A 19,661-nucleotide genomic window follows, 5' to 3' on the forward strand; every position below is an offset into this window, starting at 1 on the left:
CTAGAGAAGCGGCATCCCTTCCCGCCGATCCTTCCCGCTGGGGTCGGCGCTGCGGCGGCCTGCGTGCCTCGGGGCTTCGGGGCGGGGCGGTGGGGGCCGTGAGCGCCGCGGGCGGGAGGGCGCCGGGCGGCGGCAGGGGGCGCTGCGGCCCCGCCGTTGCGGCGGCGCGGGGGCGGCGGGAGCGTTGATCCTAATTGGAGGCGACGCGCGGCTCCTCCATCATCCTCCCGCAGCCCCCGCCGGATCGCAGCGCCTGGGCGGGCGCTGACGGCGGCTCCGCGGGGGAGCGGCAGCCGCCGGGGCAGGTGTTGCCGCCGGGTGGCCGCCCCCCGCGGCGAGGCGGGCCGCGCTGCGCAGTGCCGTGCTGGCTCCCCGCCCGCTCTCCCCCTCCTCCTCGCCCCCGGGCGGCCATGTTGTCCCCCGGCGCGGTAAAGGCGTGACGAAGCAGAAAGGTGCGGGGAAAGCGCTCCCGCGGGTTAATAATTAAGCTTGAATGTCGTCCCCAAAGCCCTTTTTTTTTTTTTTTTTTTTTTTTTTTAATTTCAATCCTAGGTGTTGTGCGTGCAAACCTTGGCACCGTTCTTGTAAATATGAAAGGTGAGGGAGGCGGCAGCCCCGGGGACAAAAGGCAGCCCTGAGGGAAGGCCTGTGCCCTCCTGAGGTGAGGGGGAGCGCCTCAGCACCGCGCGCTCCCGGTCCTCAAATGGGGGCAGTGGTGTCGGGGCTGACACACACACCAAGCAGGGCCCAGGTCCCCCAGGGGGGCCTGTAGGCCAGCTATGGGGCAGGAGCCCAAAGCAGTCCCGCTCTTCCAGGGGGAAGCTCTCAGCAATGGGGTGAGGCCTTCAGCTCGCGTTGGTTGGACTGGATGACCTTACTGGTCTTTCCAACCTTAACAATTGTATGACTCGATGATCCTTATGGATCCCTTCCAACTTGGTGTGTTCTGCATTCTGTGACTTTTCAGGTTGCGTCTGTGCCCTTCCTTTGACGCAGATGAGGAGTGCTGCATGCAGCAGGGCCGCGTGTCAGCAGGAGAAGCTGCCGAGCCCTCCCCGCCCATCACACCCTGCCAGGGCCTGTCTGTAAGGTAGAGTTTCCTGCTCTGTGCGTGTTCGGAGGGAAGGAGACATCACAGTGTTGCTCCTGGGCTGTGTGGGACACTTGGACCAATGTAGTGTGTTTGTCAGCCGGAATAAACAGAGTATCTGAGAAGCAGATGTTCTCTGTCTTGCAAGTGCTACTCTGGCTGAGCGTGGCTGAGAAGGCAGCGAGGTCTCCTGAAACCCATGTGAGGTGTGAACGTGCAGGTTGTAATGATGTCTTAGAGGCAGACTCCATGCAATCTGATCCCTACGTGCAGAATTTAAAAACTGTTACATACCCTGTCAGACGTGCTACAGACATGGGTTGGCTTTACAGAGATCTGCCATTATGTGTCTCCTTGTGTCTGCCGTGAGCTATTAAATCAAGGTTAGTGGATGTATTCTTCTGCAGCTTTGTACTCTTGGGGATGATTTATATCCCCATCCCATAAACACAGGTGCTGTACATCACACCCCTGGATGATGTCTAGTGCGGAAGTGCAACATGTAAAGGACTCTTTCGGTCCTTTACGACTGATAATAGAGCCTTTTTTGATGAAACTGGGCAGCTCTACTGCCCACAGCATGGCTGTGTATTTGCAGGATGACAAAGACTAGGTTTCTCCTGCCCTTTTACTTATACATGCTCCCTGATCCCAGAAGATGGCTGTGTACTGGACTGGAACAATACTTCTCTGACCTTTACATGAGCCCAGAGCAAGTATGAGGAGAAGCACTCCCTTTGTCGAGTGTCTGCTTAGACTTCAGGTAATCCTGGGCTCTAGGATGGGGCCATTCTCAAATACCTGTGCTTTTCTTCATCCCGTGGCCACCTGGAGAAGACCATTCATCTTACACATTAGAGAGATTTTCTTTACAGGATTCTGCGTTTTCATTATTTAAATAGCTTTTTTTTCCTGTTTCTTCACGTTGACTTTTTTTCTACTTGTAACGTTTGTGTGCTTTCTTCTCTGGTATTTTACAGTCACCTAGAATGGAAGGCAGGGATGTATCAATTTATCTTTTGTTGCTGTTACACTGTCAAAGAATATCCACCATTCCCCAGCAAGAATTATATTTTCCTTTTTTGTGTGTTTACTTTTGGATCTTCACTTGCACTCCCAGCCCCTGCACATTTTGATTCCTTTTTAGATATTCTCTTTTCAAAATCCATCAAGTTTCTGCTTCCCCCTGCAAGCTTCTGCCTTTACCTTCTGGAGTTCTTTTTGAATATATATATATTATTCTATGGCTGTTTGAAGTTCTGGTTCTGCTTTGTCAATGTGTCTTCCAACTTCTTCGTGTTGGCTGTCAGGTTTCTCTTCTCAGCTTTACTTTTTAGCTATTCTCCTCCCATGCAAACATTATCCAGACAAAGCTGCTGGTAAACTCTGAATGGGCTTTCAGTCTCTTCTAGTTGTGCTTCTGGGGTGTTTAGCTGGCTTGTGATCCATGGAAGCAAACTCTTTTGTGGACAGTAGTTTGTAGAATATAGCATAAATATTGGCCAGTGCCTTATTCTGCATGTAGAAAATGTGTGGAGGAAAGAAGTTTAAACAGACTTTTGCCTGTCTGCTATTGCTTTGACTTACGGATTTATGATTTGGGTTTTCATGAAGGCTTATGAATTCTTACAACATTTGTCATTCTGAGAAAATTTGGCTCCAATTCTGGTATATATACATAAGTATCTATTTTCTCTAGAAAATGGTAATGTTCGTATTTCCCAGCGGCAGTTCTGCAGACCTTTGTATTTTTCTTTTTTTGTCATTTTGAGCAAATTTCAACCTGATTTTTGTTATATGTATTTATGTAGTAGAGAGTATCTGTTCATATTCACTAAAGCCAGTTCTGCAGCAGAAGCTCCTGAATCCAATTTATCTGCTTCTGTGCAAGCAGAGGAGCCAACTACAACTCAGCCGGTCCTGATAGAGCTGTATGAAACCAGTAACCACTCGGGTTTCCAGGTGCACCCACTGCCAGCCAAGCTAAGGAACACATTACATAGGCATGTGGGAATGTGCTGATGGCATCTCATGGACTTTACTGCCCTTGGTGTAAATCTGTCTGCCTTTCATCTCAGACAGGCATGGCTGTGGGAGCAAAACAAAAATCAGCTGAGTAAGGAACTGTGGCTGTGGTTTTGTTTACAGGAGAACAAAACATAGCAAGTATGGTACGGAGAGTAAGTGAGGCTACTAGTCTGTCCTTCAGAGGATGGTATTTGGTTCTCTTCTCCCTTTGTGGGGGAAAAAAATTGGCTATCACATAATGACTGAGTAGATGAGTTTTCTGGCTTGAAAACTTGTCTCTTTCCTTATAGGCAGAAGTCTGGTTACTGGAGCTCTATACTTCAGACTGTACAATTCTTCCTAGAGCTGGATGAAAGCAAAGTGACACTAAGCAGTAGATTTGCTGAAGGAAACAAATTTTTCAGGGAGACCGGATCTGTTTTGGTGTGACATGAAATTTAGTGCAGGCTTATTGCAAGGAAAACAAACAAACAAATAAAAATCACACTGAGAAAAAGGAAGGGTTTAAACTGATTTAAATTTGTGTGGCCTTTTTTTTTTTTCCCTTTCATGTCAAAAATATAGAGGAGAGGATTTAATACATTAAAAGCAAACATTTCCTCCTTTGTTCCTCCTTGGTTTTTTTTTTTTCTTTTTCCTTAGCCATATTCCCCACCCCCTTAGCTTTATTCCAAGTAGATTCAACTGAATTTTTTTCTACCCATGATTGTTTTTTGTTTGGCCATTGAACCAGATAATCCAATATTTGCACAGCTCTCCCTGGAGCTGCACAAAGAGGTAACGCTGTCATTATGATAGGTAGACCTCAGGAGATAGCTTGGAAGCACAGGGTCTCCTAGCAGAAGCTCCCTGGCCTTTAAATGTTCACTCTCAGATCTTCAGGATTTCCCTGCAAATCTCTGGGTTGTGCTGTATTAAAGGGGTTGAAGTGGTGAGGGTCTGTGCATTCCCAAAGGAAGTAGAGGAAAAATGCTAGTCAGCAACAGGGTGTGGAGTTCCTGGACTGTTTATGAATATTTTTCCTCTAGGGAAAGATAAGGCTTCTAGTGTTAAATGGCAGGATTTATTCTTATATATATACTTATATATATATATGTATATTTGAGATTTATTTTGTGTTTTTTTTTAAACTATTATTCTGAAAACAGGGTTATTTATAAACATGTATACTTCTTTGTTGCTATTGGTCCTCGCATAGTTCAATGTACCTCATTCCATTTGTACAGATATATTTGTTCCTGATTAAACTCCTTTTCTGCTGTTTGCACCAAATCATCCTGGTACCATGAAAAGTGCTTGACCCAGGAAACAGCCTATTTGGGCAGATGGCTTTTTCATGTCTATCAGTTTGCATGTGGAAATTCAAAGTTTTGTTTCTCTGCCTTGGACAGTTAGTTGTGTGCGCTGCCTAAGCAAATGCCCACTGTTAGAAGCAGCTGCAGGTTTTGTGCTTGTGAAATTTGTTTGCACAAATACTCTAAGCCACCAAATTCTCCACCCAAACCTGCCACAGTTGCTCAGATCTTCCGACAATTACATTCTAATTAGACCCGGCATTCAAAGTCGCCTCCAGCACTTGAAACAAAAGTAATTTAGCCGTAATAAAAGTGGTAGATTGACAGCTCTGGAGGCTGAACTCAGTTCATCTGCAAAACATACCCAAGGTGGGAAAGAGCTACAAGAATCGCCACAGTGACTGTCTGAAGGGCTTAACCCCTGCCTTGAAATGACAACCTCCAAGGGGTGAACATATGGGTAATTTTCTGCAGGTCTCCTACTGTCATTACTGAGAGTGCTGCTAATTACTAACAATAATTAGTGTATTATCTGCGCTATGAGTACTTTTCCACGATAGAAAAACACGTGATTCATTGTACGATAACAATCAAATGCCCATCATGTAGTGACAGTGTTTAGTAAGTTAAGAATTATTCTGAATTTGAACCACAGCTGGCGAGGTGAAAGGCTTTATCCTATTACCAGTCCCCTGAATCGTTCTGTCTAGAGTGTGAGGCACAGGGCTGTGATTACCAATTCATTTCATAAAGGCCAACCATTTAAAATTCTCTCAAACTAGCAGCTGCTTGAGGAATGAAAAAGCTCTTAGGTCTGGACAAATATCTTTTTCTTCATCTAGGTTAATTTGAAAAGAAAAACAACAATTCTTTCCTTTGACAAATGAGACTTTCAATCAGCATTGAGCTATCCTTGCAGAAGTATAACCTGTGTTCGCTTACTTGACATATGGGATTCTTCCACTTCCAGAGGTGGGAGCCATGGTTAGGCTGAAGAGCACTTGACAAAATAAGCTGCTTCATGTGACCGGTCCATAAGAGGAATCATTTAGGTTTAATGGGGAGAAAAGAATAGGCAATCACACACCTTAGGTGTTTTTTTTTTTTTTTTTTTTTTTTTGTGTGTGTGTGTAGTGTTGCTGGATTCTTTTATTGCTTATAACCACGGATGGAGACAGGAAGGACTTTTTCGACTTTTCCCTCTCTTCCCTTTCCTTCTGTTCACTGGTTTCACAGGAAGGACCACCGATGACTTCTGTAATCTGGCAGGTCTTAGCTTTCCTCCAGATGCTGAGTTAGAATACTTCTTACTGCAGGAGGCAAACCTTAATTCACTTGGTGGTAGGATTACAGCAGGTACATTCATCCTCAAAACCACTCGTTTTTCCATATCTAATTATCTCTTCATCTGCCAAGTCACGAGGAAAATCAAAATCATCTTCTGTTTTAGATTATGTTTTCTTAGGATTGATGGGAGAATTCTGTGTGACATTCTGAAAAGCATTCAATTTATAGGATCAAAAGACTGTGGCTTTTAGGAGCATCTGTTCCTCAGATGTATTAGGGGCATAAGAAAACAGTACCTTTGGTTTAGCATAGGTGGAAGATTGCTGCCTTTATTGCCATTGGTGTAGGGTAAGATCATCACTTGTGTTTTCAGATGAGGCTTTGAAAACGATTATCTGGTACATTCTGACTGGAAACTGAGTTGCCCATAGGGCATGCTTCAAAAGAGTAAGAGCTTGCACTAATAATTCCACTATATTTTTTCCTTTGTCCCTCTGCAATACATTTTCCCAGCAACCACAATCCGCTCTCCAGAGGAGGAACAAGGTGGTTTGGTTTTGCGTGTGTGTGTGTGTAAGGCATTTGATTTATGCTTAGGGCAGCTGGCGTTGTTTTCTTCTTTTCTGCAACATTCCTGTGTGATCTTTACATTACTATTCCCTAATTGAAAATTGGTTATAAGCAAGATGCTTTTCTGCCTGCTTCATCAGTCTATTCTGCTTAGCCTACACGTAGTGTCAGACAGAGGCTGTCTCTCATTCCAGAAGCATGTACACTTCCAGTGTGCATGCTTTAATTGCCTCAGAATACTGTGCTGTAACACTCGCTGGCCACTTCTGATGTGGACTGGTTGTACCTACAGAGTCACGCACTGCATGTCCTTTTCTCATCCCTTTCTGTTCCCTCAGCCCTACTTGAGCAGAATTTGTTCACTATAATTCTGTCTGTGGCACGCACCCATGGCAGTGCGTAGCTTTTCTCCTTCTCTCTGACTGCATGTATCTGTACCAGCATTTTGGATCACATCCTGGATCTCGCCAAAATCCCATATGTAAAGCAGCAGTACAGGTAGAAGCGTTCCCATGCGTATATGGTTTGTAGAATACCTTGGGATCATTTAGATTGATAAGAGCTGCATAAGCTTAAGGAACAATTATGTCTCACGCTCGCATAAACTTACATTCTCCAGCTTTGCATTCTGCTGTGCAGATTAAATCGCAGCAGATCTGTCTGAAGCACCCATTGAGGCTAAACAGCGGCATGTCTTCCGCTCCGTTGTTTAATATCAGATGTTTTATTAAGGGAATTAAAATAAAACTTGACCTAAACAAGGCAGGCCTCCTGCTATTTTTAGAATGTTATGCTTTATTCCATGTTCTTATTTCGCAGGCCAGTGTGTAATTAATGATGTGTGCCCTTCCTTCCCTTGCTAATTGATGCACGACCTTTTGGGAGGTGGGCATCATTATCAAATGTAATCATGCAGAAATGTGAAAAGTGGAAAAAGGAAGAAACAACAACAAAAAAAATCCCCTTTCCTTGACGTTTTCTCACAGTTGAAGCATGGGGTGCGTTGCCTACAGTTCAGGACTTGCATGTCTCTCTACTGCTGCCGGCTCCAAGGGCTTTGAACAGCCTTTGGCTCCCAGCGCCTCCACGATCCTCTTTAGAGAAGTCATCCTTAGTGTGTCTGCTCCTCCTGCCGCCCCTTGCCCTGGCACATGGCAAGAGGGCAGAAGAGCCTCTCCCTCCATTTTCTGCTCAGTGATCTCCATCTCACTGCTGTTCACTTTCAGGTTGGAAGGCAGGTGTGCCTGAGACCGTAGGCTCCTTTAATCCCTATTAAAAACAGCAGATCACAGTGGCCCCTCTGGCCTTGTTCCCTATGACTATGAAACTAGCTTTAGCTGCACAGTGATTTAATCTTTCTAGTGGAAATGTAGTGCTGGTCAAAGGTCTGTGTTGCATCTTTTAGGATGGTTTCTTAGCTCCGTGAAGTTAATAGTGAGGCAGCGTCTGCTCCAACTCACAGATTTTGGCAGAATGTGTGTGCAGCACACTCACCTTCCTGCAGCTCTGCTCTCTTGCAGGGAGAGGTCCCAAAGAGGACCAAAGACATGCAGCAGGCCTCCGCTGCCGGCCCCTCTTCTCAGTGCCACCCAGCCAGTGACTGCAGGGAGCGAGCGAGCAGCTCTGGGCTGTGTTATGAGCTGTGAGGGGATGAGAAGCAGCTCCGTGTCATTTTATCTCTAAAACTGACCTGGTGCAGCCCGTCAGCTGCTGCAGGTCCTTGCTGAGAGTGCAGAAAGAGTGAGCTGGGGTGCCTACTCTGCACAATGCTCTGCCTGTGTCCCCAGTAGGGCAGGGGGCAGAGAGAAGGGCTGATGGGGGTATCTGCTCCTTTGGCTGGATCCCCAGCACTGCTCCTCCATCTGCAGTTAATTTAGAGCCTACCTAAAGTGCGTCCACAACTACGTTTAAGCAAAAGTGGTTACCATAGTAACACTGGAGCTTTTCTAAATGCAGTCTATGATGTAAACAACTGAAACGACTGTCACCCCAAACAGTTGTTTATTTCGTCTGTGTAGTTTATTGAGTATTTAAATCTGTTGTAGCACACACAGATTTACCGCTTCTAAGTATAACTTAGAGCAGTAACACATTTTTTTCTTTTTGCTTCCATTTCAGCTGATCTGTTTCCATGTCAACAGCACACATTGATAAAGAATTGACATTCTGACTGCATGTGGCAGTGCAGGGTACGAGGTGGTAATTAAAGTAAATCAATGTTTCTAATGATGGCGATGTTAAAACTGTGCCAAAATCCTGGGATTCCCATGCACGGTAGCCAGAGATTGCTTCTTGAAGCTGCAGAGAGCGAGGCAAGAATTCTCCAGGGAACAGACTTTCTTTGCAAGGTTTTCAAGCCTTCCTGCTTATAGATGCAGAAATACTGGGAAAGCAAACTCACTCGCTCTCTGCCTGTCTCTCAGAAAAATGCACCTAGCACTGTCTGCGTGTGCACATATGTATTTGCTTTGGCTCATCCAATTCTAATCTAGGTGCAGCTTAGAAATGCATAAAGCATGCATTAAAAAAATAGAACCCAATTCTTGGACTACAAACCTGTTTTGAGTCAAGTTTCTGGCAAAAACTGTGGAGCAGGAGGGCTTAATTAGCCCCCTCTCTTGATTTTCTTGCGGTGAATGTATGTATTGAACTTACTGAGGGACAAGAAACATGGAGGCCCAGAAGGGCGTCTTTTAAACTTGGAGACCTGCTCAACAAAGACCTGCACTCTAGATTGGGGGTGAAAGTGGACTGCTTTTCTCTGTCTGTGTGAGCAGCGTGTAGATTCACAATTGCCACAGTTGAGGTGTCGTTGCTGTGTTTGTTTTGCTTTTTGTTAGAGCCTAGAGCAGCTCAGACCTGCATTAAGCACCCCGTTTATACACCCTAGAAGAAATGGACGTAGTCCCCAAGAATTCCCAGACTAAGCAGGCAGCAGATGGGAAGAGAGAGAAAACGCTACCCCCATTTTGCAGGGACAGAGAAGGATTGAAAGGAATTTGTTTAAAGCTGCAGATAGGAGGATGCAGGCTCCCTACCTGCAGTTTGGGTGCGAGAAAATCCCTCATCTTCTATTTTCTCAGGGTCATACTGAGTCTTGTGGCAGGCATGGAAATTGACTCTCCGTGCTCCTTAATTGAAATGTGCTCACTTCCAAGGGTGAGCAAAGTTTGGGAATACATTTATGTGGAGACATTTAGCTCTGTGGGGACGCTCTGTCCAGTTTGAAGTGGGATTGAACTAGTAATTTCTGTTATTTTTGGGTCTATGCTAACTTCCTGGTCTCAAGCATCTAAATGGCATGCCTAGTGGTCATTGTTGCTTTGGATTCTGTTGGTAGCCACTGGAAAGAAATAGTTGTGTTCAAGCAACAGCGCAGGTCACCTTCATCAGGCATTTAGTACTACTGCTTTGTGAATGTATAAATTCATTTGTTCTGTCTTCCATATTGTGAATTCATACCATTTCTGTGTTTTTGATAGACCCATGAACTTTCTTTGTCTAGGGAGGTTTCCATGTTTAGATTAAATTCTTAGGTATTGTTTTAGAGAAAAAAAATATAAACACCAATAATAGTAACCTCCAATAGTGATTCCTGATACCACTGAGGTGTACTAAAATGTGGTGAGTTTTATGCTGTCGTGCAAGCACAGAGGATCAAACACCTAACCCCAAATGCAGTTGTTTGTGTATTGGAGAATGGCGATGAATAGAATAAATCCCCCACATGTGCTAATGATCATGCTTATTTTATTTCCAGATTGATGCTTTGGAGGATCTCTGAGCATTTCTGAAGAACTGAAGAATTATTCCTCACAGCAGCCCACAAGATGGTAAGTATTATTACTATATTTTGTAAACATGAAAGAACTGTGAGATATTGATAAGCAGAGAAATTGCCAAATCAGTCAAGTCAGTGGCAAATAACTTTTTCCCTGTAGAAAAATACCACTCTTTCTGATACAAGGCGGGTACAATGTTGATGTTTCTGCAAACAAGCCATTGCGGAATGACTTTAATTTGATTGCCTCAAAGTGAGACTCGTTTAGGGTGTATTCTGTGATTGTCACTGAGGTGGTAGAACATAAAGAATAGATTGCAGCTGAGAGGGGATTTGTAATGTTTGTTGGGCTTGAATATTGGCAGTCGCTGGCAGTAGAACAGCAGCTGGTTAGATGGGTCCACGCAATAATGAGGGCTAAGAAGATCTAGTGCTCTCAGTTGAACTGCTGTTGGCCTTCCTTATTATATTACCTCACCTCCTAGCTGCAGGGACTGACAATCTTTCAAGGAGGTATGCACAATACTGTTTTTCCCCTTTGCATTAGGGGGAGGAAAGCAGCAGAGGCTGTGGGTGTTTCTTCTGAGAGGCTTGGCTGACTGTGCGGGGCATTTCTGTGAAGGGTAACATCCAGCACTGGAGGGATTAGGTTTTGGATGGAGCTAGGTCAGGCAGGTGTACCTCCTAGTGCTGTAGCCTCTCCTACCTCACTCTGCCCTAGGTATGGTGTCTCATTGGAAATGCTTTACCATAATCCTGTGGCTTTCAGCTGCCAAGCTGTGTTTCGGCACCTATAGCTATTGTTCCATATGGTGGTGCTGCTTCTACCCTCATTTATTAGCTTGGATTAATTAGCAGGCATTTATAATAATCTGATAGACCAATACAATAAGCTACTGTCATGCTTTATTATAAATAGTGGCCATAGTAACCTCAGTGTTACTGTTTTACTTAAATGAAGGTGGTTGAACCATGCCGTTAAGAATGAACTGAAAGTGATACGTAACATAAACTGGTTATTAACACGTGGTCCCTGATGTTCACAAGCTCTGGAAATCCATTCACAATCATAAACAGCAGAGTTCTGAAGAATGGAAGGACAATCACAAACATTTATATTCAAACTAATGCAAAATGGAGGAAATGTGTAACCAGCCACAGATAGCTGTTGAAGAAAAGCAGTACCAGAAATTCTGTACTAAAGACCTAGACCTTAAAAGGAGTAAACAAGACCCATTCCTAAGACACAACTGAGAAATCTTTGTGTAGAACAGAGAGAATATGTAAGTGGTAGATGTGTAATGATGTTTGGTTATAATTGCATACAGCACAACTACAGTGAAAGTGTGAACCTAATTCTTTTCCAAATTTGAAACCAAACCTTGCTTTTACGACCTAGAATTTCTTAGCTTTGCTGAGGTGCAGTTTTGGAACCAGTAATTGAAAGAAAACTATCGTTCTAATAGTTGAACTTGCCCTTTTTTCACCAGTGTTTTCCAATGACAGAAAGGGGAGGATGAAAGAAACCAGTCACTTTACAACCCTTTGTGTAAATAAAGATGTGGTGGGAAGTGTAGGGCTTTTAAAAAATAAATCTGGTATATTAAGCTGTAGTCTTATGCCGTTGTAAAATAAAAGAAAGAAAGAGTTTGTCAGTGACAAAAACAAAACAAAATGAAAACTATCTTGTGGGATTTTAATAGAATTGTAAACCACATTCTTTTACCTTTGGGAAAATGCAGGGTGTTGCTCACAGTTCTGCTTGGTTTCATTCAGTTCTGAATCACCTTTTCTTGTCAATGGGATGCAATTCTCATGGAGTGAAAATAGGACTAACAGATCAGTACCAAGGCTGTTCTGTAGCTAAGAAAAAGGGGAGGTTGAAAGGAGACAAGCAGGAATACAGTGTTTTGAGTACTGGTTTCTCTGTTGTTACTTCGTGACACAGGTTGCAACCTGAAACATACACAACTAAAATACTGCTTCAAACTTTTTTCAACTTCAAAGAGGCTCAGTTCTACTGGTGAGAACTGGGCAGAGGACATGGGAGGGGCAGTGGCTAGGGCATACTGAAACCTAGTAGGGCTTTCTGTTGGGGCAGACATTACTGAGCAGTCCCTATGCTGCTTTTTGAAGGGATAGGCTGTCTGTGCTGGCGAAGATAGGTATGCAGACACAGACCTCCTAGTGCCGTGAAGAAACCTGGGACCAGAAAGAATGCTGCTGTGATTCAGAGTTAGTAGGTTTCTGACCAAAAACAGGTTGAAAGTGCACACAGTGAGACATGCAATACCACTTTATTCCTGTGCTGCTCTGAATGTGCCAGGTACAGTCCAGATCTATGTCTGCCTCACAGCAGAGGAGCACCATAGTAAGTAACTGATTGCTCCATTAATTCTTGCATTCGTGTGATGTGAAGAGCTGCCACAGGAAGCAAAGCTGTAGGTCTCTGCTGGCAGGGGAAGCAATGACTGGCAAGTGCATGTCACAGAGAAAGGGAGTTTCCAGGGTGTGAAAAATGTCTCACCTTGGCTTTTGTTTGGGTGTTGAAATGCTGAGCCAGCATCCTGATGCACTTTGTTATTCTGGAAGAAAGCTATTCCATTTATGCCTCAGGTTCCTGTAAGAATTGCTGGGCCAGAGACTGGCCCGTAATTGCAGCTGTCAGCTCACTGTTAAATGGAGAGATGTAAAATACCTCCCTGCACATCATTTATTAACATTTAAAATCCATCAGGGGACATATAAAACGTTTCTCTTTTTGTAACATTTATAAACTACCGAGGAACACAGACACATTCCCCTATATTAATTACTCTAATTTAGGCAATGTCCATGGAGGGCCCATGAGCACACCAGCTATGATTCCCCCCACAATCCTTTTATTTCTAGTCATTGCGGTTCCCCTGAGCCCCTTCCAGCTGCAAATTCTCCCAGCATGAAGCAGAGTAATGCTGGAGAGTGAATGTATTTCCAGACCTTGTATACATGAGGGAGTTGCACTGAGATGACTGATAAACCTGCTTAGTTAAACCAATGCAAAATATGTTGTGGGCAGTCTTATTTCATCTGGCTGCTTCTTTTAGATGTAGATTAGCTTTGAAATCAAGTAAACCCCCATTTAACATCTTCAAATAAAGATGTATGAAGGCATTCGCATCAGTTTAACTTGAATTGTTTCAGTCAGATGCAAATGAAACCGGTGAAACTTTCTTGTACTGAGATGACCTCAGTAAATATAAATTTCTGTCTGTCTTCTACGGGCCTGAGGGGTTGCAGCTATTCTGCAACTTTCTTTTTGCAAGGCATCATTTTAATCACCTAAGCCAGGAGCCAGGGGGGTTATAAACTCTGCCCAATCGGCATAATTCAAGGGAGGGAATTTAGTCCAGAAGGAATATGAAAGAAGGCAGCTTCACTTGTCCCCCTCCTCTCCTTTTAACCTCTTCAGGCCTGCTGCTGTAAATGTGTTGGGCCTGCTACGCATCCTCGGTGCCTTATTGTTGCTGGCAGAATTTGCCATGGGGCTGGGACATGTAGGATAGCCCAAGCAATGCATCTGACTAGGGTGAGGTCACCCTGCTGCATCTTTAGACAGCGAATTCTCCAGAGCTTTCAATCTTCTCTGCCAGACTTTGGGATTGGTACCCACATGCCAGAGCAAGAAAATGAACCAGCCTATTCCTCCTGGGTTATTTCAGCCAGCTGTTAAAATAGTTGATGAAAAGAAACTTGGCTGCTTGCAGTAGACATGTTTTCCTGTGGTAGCATGACATTTGGAGAATAAAATGAACGTCATCATGAGTTTCCCCCATGATATAATTTGAAGAGTATTCCCCAGCCGCATGTGCTGAGCTGTGAGAGTTGTTGCTGAAAGTACATAATGTTGTGTATGCTTAGTTTTAAATGACCGCAGAGAAGTCTGTATGTGTTACAGAATTGCCGAGGTTTCAGATGAACAGACCTATGGTTTTCTTCATCAGGAATGAGGCCAGATAAATGTTGCTTGCCACTTTCCTGCTCTACAGTAGCCCTGTCACCTGGGGGTGTTTTAGCAAGTGTCCCATGTCAGCAATGGAAAGGCCGTGTGAAATATGTGGGGAGGCCCCAGTAGGGTTGTTGTGCCAAGGGTGGCTGATGAGGTCCAGTGCCCTGAGGAGGGTCCTTTGGCAGAAGCATTCTTACCATGAGCTGTGCCACTAAGTCATTTATCATAGGAGGGCTGAAATTTGTTTTTAGCAATTCAAGAACAAGATCTTACATCTGTTCCTAATTACAGGTAGGGATCTCAGAGGAGGTCTGAGTTACAGTGTATGTGGATATCAAAATGCATAGCTCTCATTACTTGAATAGGTAAATAATTTTATTCATCATCTGTGCGGGGACGTAGGAAGTGTAGCCCAGGAGATGTTAACAATTAACTGCAATCTCGTTTGCATTACCAGCTATCAATATCTTCAGCTCTTCTGCACAGTAGTTTAATATTGACTGTGTAAACCTTCTGAGAAGTGGTTTGGGGGCTAACTTTTTTTTTGAGAATCGGGCATTTAAAATATGTATTTATATTTTTGCCAGATTGTATTTATCTTCTATAGAAAAAAATTTATAGTGTATGTTTTCGTGGTTCTTTGCTTTCATTTGGGGTCCAAACATGTTTTGTAATATCTGGGCTATCTCAGCTCGTGACTGGCTTCCATTCAGGTTGAGATGCTAACCACCATGCTGGACTGTTTCCCATTTCTGAAACAGTTTTCCCTAGATCCCAGAATTTTAGTTGGGGCAATATTGGTGTTGTTGCTCATCCTTTTGAGGGCAACTATTTCTTTCCCCTGCAATATACAGATACTACAATCCATTAAGTGCAAGGATTTGCTCTTGGTTTTCAAAGGATGTGCCTTCACTGTAGAGACTCCACAACCCATATTAGTACAATTTAATGCTATAGATTGAAACAGACAGAAGAGAGAAAAATAATGAGAAGTGGAGCTATTTGTGGGCAAATACGCTATAATTCAAATTTGTAACTTGAGTTGGCTTAAGTGAAGCGCATTGTTGCCTTTTTCTGAAGTTGTCTTCATGCTTGGAGAGTATAGGCAAAAATGAGAGTTACTACCACACAGCAGCTGCTAATAGGACTCCCCTCTATGGCTTAACTGTGACACTGCAGCACGACTGTCCTCCCTCTAGTGCTCCTAACTCAAAGACAGTTAACTCAAGGGCACACAACTGCTGGGAGACTCTTTTTTGCAGTTGGAGATTCCACCTGTATCCCAACCAGTGCAAAATATTGTCGCCACATTGGTTCTGCCCTCTGCTAGCTGTAGTATTAGAAGTGCTTTGTTGGTTTGTATGTATAGGGTTGGGAAACCCCCAGAGAATCTTTGCATATGCAGTGATGTAAAGTACTCCCCTGGTGTTCCTTCAGTTGTTAAGTGTGTTGAGGTGAGCAGCACCTACCTGTGAATGGGAACATCACAAAATCTGGATGTTGCAAAGCAGTGTGTTAAACTGGAATTCAGTCCCAAATATGTTGTTGGAGTTATTAGTAAAGTTAGGATGCAGCTACAGCAATATGGATGGTAAATAGATGGCAGCAAGGATTTATTAAAAGTAAGTCATACAAACGAACAGAATTTCTTTCTCTGATAGGATAAAAAGCTTAGTGGATAAGGTAAATCCCCTCAGTTTTGGGAACGTTCTTCTCGCAGTTCCATACTACATTCTCATAAGAAATTTAGGAGCCTGGATAAGATATAATTTTTATAAAATAAGATGGATTGTAAGTCATTTTGAGCGACAGTAAATATATATGTCAAGGTATATCTAAAGTGCTTGTCACATTGGTGCTTATATACATATTAATAACTCAGATTTGGGAGAGGAGAGAGCTGTCTTTCAGGAATCAATTCTGGCTCCAATACTAAGCTAATGTGCTCTGTTTTCGTTAATTGCTTTGATGGTAGGATTACGACTTCATTGATTGTATGTGAATGATGTTAGTCATGTTGGGACTGCAAATACCACACAGAGAGCAGTCATTAAATTATAACCTTTCCTAGACACGTCCCTGGTATACAGTCAAGCCTCAAACAGGGAATGTGCACACAGCTCAGCTGCTCTGGAATTCCTCTGTAAGCCAAAACTCCCACTGTCCTTCTAGCTACAGTCAAGACATGTGCTCTCTATCTACAGTTGCATTTAAAAAAAATCTTGAAAAATGTACATTAAAGGAACATTAAGGTTGTAAAGCGGACCGCTGAGTAATTAGGAAATAATAGAATTCAAGTGGCCTGTATAATTTTATTTCAGCTTCCTAATGCATATGTATTACGAGGCGGTCTTCAATTCCAGGAATCCATACTATTTTTAGCTCAGGATTCTCCTTCGGTAGCCCTCCATGCAGGAAGGAATTTCATGCAGACTGAGTCTTGCTCCGTGCAGTTTCGTAAAAAATTCCTCCAAGCTTCATTCCATACTGGTTTGCAGCCCACTGTTTCTAATGGTACTTTTACAGAATTAAGGTATGCATGCAGAAATGGGGAACGCTTCAGTGAAACGTTTCAGAAACTTGGAGAGAAGGAAATATGCAATTTTGATGTGCAACAATGATATCAGGAATTTGCAATATTTTCATAAATCGAATTTAAAAACAACCATCAAAACCAAGCAAACCTTAGAGATTCAAGTTTCACTGTAGAGATTTTGCAATGCCTTTAATTGAAGTCATAATGCGATCTATATGTACACTGAATCTTTGTGTCTGAAGATTTGCACTGTTGCCTTAGATGCATGACAATTAGGCGTTTTCTGTTGGATGCTTTGGATAATACCATTAGATGCACAATAATTAGGTGTTTTAATCTCATTAATATTCATTTTCATACATTTAAATGCCTCTCTTATAGCATTTGTTAATTAACGTACATTACAATGGTATATTCCTCTTCCCCATTCACCCGTTCTGACTAATTTAATGAGCTGACATATCAGATGACTTCTCTTACAGGATTCTGCTGTCGTATCTCTGGTGGGAACAAAGCTGTGGTTATCGTGTTGTTTGTGGGTGGTATTAGTGCTGCTATTTTTCTCACAAGGAATCTGGGGCATGGACAGCCTGTCCTCAGTGATGCTGTTGCTAAATAGATGGCTCCTCGCCGTGCATTTCCTTTTGTTTGTATTATTATTTCCCACATCCCAGAAAGAAAGTTTGGGTCCCAATGTGTTTTGTGAGTTGAAAGTGAATCCCATTTGTACCTCTAAAAGCTTGCGTTTCTTCCACCACAGAAAGTAAAATGCAGTCTGCAAAACTGCAGGTCGTGGCAACAATTAAAAATAGCTTTCCTCACTCTTCTAAGTAGGACTAATTTAAAAGGTAAACTAAAGCATTCAAGGGAGTTGAAGGAAATCCCTGTCTCCTGACAATGTCTGCAAGGAGGTGAAGTAGTAAGTGAAAAGCTGCTGTATAATTACACCTACTGGGGATATTCATTATGATTCTTGGGTTACTCCAGAGCCTGACTATTAGTATTAAGTTAGACAGCTTGCCTGCGCGTTGTGCAAATATTTTAACAGACTGCACAGCACCTCCCACAATAACGTCTGTGCTTTCAGTTCCTGTCTTCTGCCAAATACAAATAATAACAATAACGGTAAACATGCAGTGAATAAACTTAGTTTCTTCTGTCAATTTAGCAGATGGAGTTATTGTGGTGATTTGCTTCTGTTTTTTGAGTCTCAGTTCATCAAAAGTTAAGGGAAAAACTCCCTAAATTCTTCATACTGATAAATTGAAAAGCAGTCTCAGCGGTTAACAGATTATTCAAATCCAGATGGAGAAAACACACCTGGAGGGGAATTTTCAGAAGGGCTCAGTGTCAACTTAATTCTGCTCCTACTGAAGTCAATGGGAGTTAAGCCAGTACGGAGCGATTTTCAAAATCTTAACCCTTGGATCTGCATACCCATCTGAGTTTGGTGAGGTTTCTTCTTTAGGAGATTCCAAGTTATTAGGGAAGAGATTTCCAGTAGCACCTGGGGGATTTAGAAGCACAGTTCAATTAGTCTTTCACTGCAATTTGTGCTTCTAAATACCTGAGACAGGTTTGGAAATCTCACTCTAAAACCCCGTCTCAGCTACTGGTTAAAGCCTCAGCACACACGTCTATTCCGATAAAAACAGGATTCCGGACCGAGGCACATGCAGGATTTTGTGTGTGGTTAGACAGTACACTGGGAGAACAGGCTGTCACGTTATTGTTAACTGTAAATGAAGGGCACTGTCAGCTGGGAAACGTTTGAACAACATTTCAAATGCTGCTGCTGTGGTCCTGTGCTGGGTTCAGCTAACGCTGATGAATCACGTTCTGTGACCTCTGCTAAGCCGAGGGGCACGTAACTCCCAGCAGGTGCTGAGAGGGTAAGCTAGTGTCTGTTTGGGTTGTGATGGAAGGATCTGGTGCTCCACTTTTTGGGCTGCCATGTCATTCAGGAGTGATCTGTACAGTTTTATGTCAGACAACATGATTTGCCTAGGTTTAGTGGCTCCTTTTCATGTGTTTTTTAAGCAGCACAGCAGCAGCCACCCAAGAAAACCCTACCCCATAGTTCAGGTAAGAAAATAAGATTTAGGTGTCTTGACAGCCCTTGTTTTTTCTGCTGGCAAGAAAAGACAGTTCCTGCTTTCCTGTATTTCATGGGAGTGAAAGTACCATTCCTTTTAAATGTCTGGAAGAGAAGGGGAAGAGGGATCTGTCAGTGTGTTAGAAACAGAAAGATTTTCAGCTGTGGTTCTTAGGAGGAAGAGTTCAGAGCCCAGTCCTGCTTCACTTGGAGGCAGTGAGGCCCAGCTAACCCCCAGCCTGTTAGGGAGCTTCAGCTATGACGTGCCTCTGCTTCTGAGTTTAATGTACTTACTTTGCTCATAGGATACAGTGTATGTTTCACACAGAAGTGGGCATATGCCCTGATTTAGAGGTCAAATATTTCTTTAGATGAATCCCAGCATTACCACTGATGGAAACTGGCAGGGCAGTTGGTGAACAGCATTGCTATGAGAACGATGTTTGGTACCATACATCTCAGGACTCTTTGCGAAGAATGCCTTGCTTTACCTTTTAAACTCCACTTTAGTGTAACTGAATTGACAGTCAATTGAATAACTGAGTTGTACAAGTAACTGAATTGAACAAGAATTTGGGGTTAGGATGTGGAAGAATGGGAGTAAGAAATCTGGTAAGTGTTCTCCTTTAAAAAAGATGGCTAAAATGGATATTTAATTTAAATTATTTTAGTTGCCATTACCATGTAAAAAAAGAAGAGGAAGCTTGTAAATTATAATGAGATTATCCCAGTCATGACAGAATTAAGCTTAACAGGACAGTCAGCCTTGGACTCAGCCTGGCTAAGCAAGTGGGTGAAGAAGAGCAAGTCTGCTCTGTACCAGCCCCTTTCCTCAGCAAGCCTTGTATTTCTGTCCTGGGGGGGAAGAAACAGGAACATTGTGGCTGCGTACATAGAGAAATAACAGATGCTCACCTCCTGTGAGCAGGGGACAATCAGGCAGGGGGAAATGGGAGGAGCTTCATCCTGGTGAGTGCATGAGGGTAGTGAG

At 43.2% G+C, this 19,661-nt stretch overlaps 1 protein-coding gene and 1 long non-coding RNA gene across 18 annotated transcripts in view; one reads left to right on the forward strand and one right to left on the reverse strand.

The window, feature by feature from the left end:
- Nucleotides 1-287: 287 nt before the first annotated feature.
- CXXC4 (CXXC finger protein 4) overlaps nt 288-19,661 on the forward strand; it is a 165,470-nt gene continuing 146,096 nt past the window's right edge. For 7 of the 17 annotated variants that reach the window (XR_016465890.1, XR_016465889.1, XR_016465892.1 and 4 more), the window contains exons 1-3: nt 288-452; nt 968-1,090; nt 10,031-10,103. The gene's annotated coding sequence lies outside the window, so the exon portion shown is untranslated. The remainder of the gene's footprint in view (nt 453-967; nt 1,091-10,030; nt 10,104-19,661) is intronic. The other 10 variants (XR_016465897.1, XR_016465900.1, XR_016465895.1 and 7 more) reach the window with 3 other exon arrangements.
- LOC116238113 (uncharacterized) lies at nt 7,032-8,211 on the reverse strand. The gene is made up of 3 exons (XR_004168891.2): nt 8,029-8,211; nt 7,765-7,910; nt 7,032-7,539 (listed from the first exon to the last, which is right to left on the reverse strand). It is a non-coding gene; the product is annotated as an uncharacterized LOC116238113 (long non-coding RNA).

Source organism: Phasianus colchicus, chromosome 4 (genome assembly GCF_987193195.1).
Source record: "Phasianus colchicus chromosome 4, bPhaCol1.hap1.1, whole genome shotgun sequence".
NCBI classification, from domain to species: domain Eukaryota; kingdom Metazoa; phylum Chordata; class Aves; order Galliformes; family Phasianidae; genus Phasianus; species Phasianus colchicus.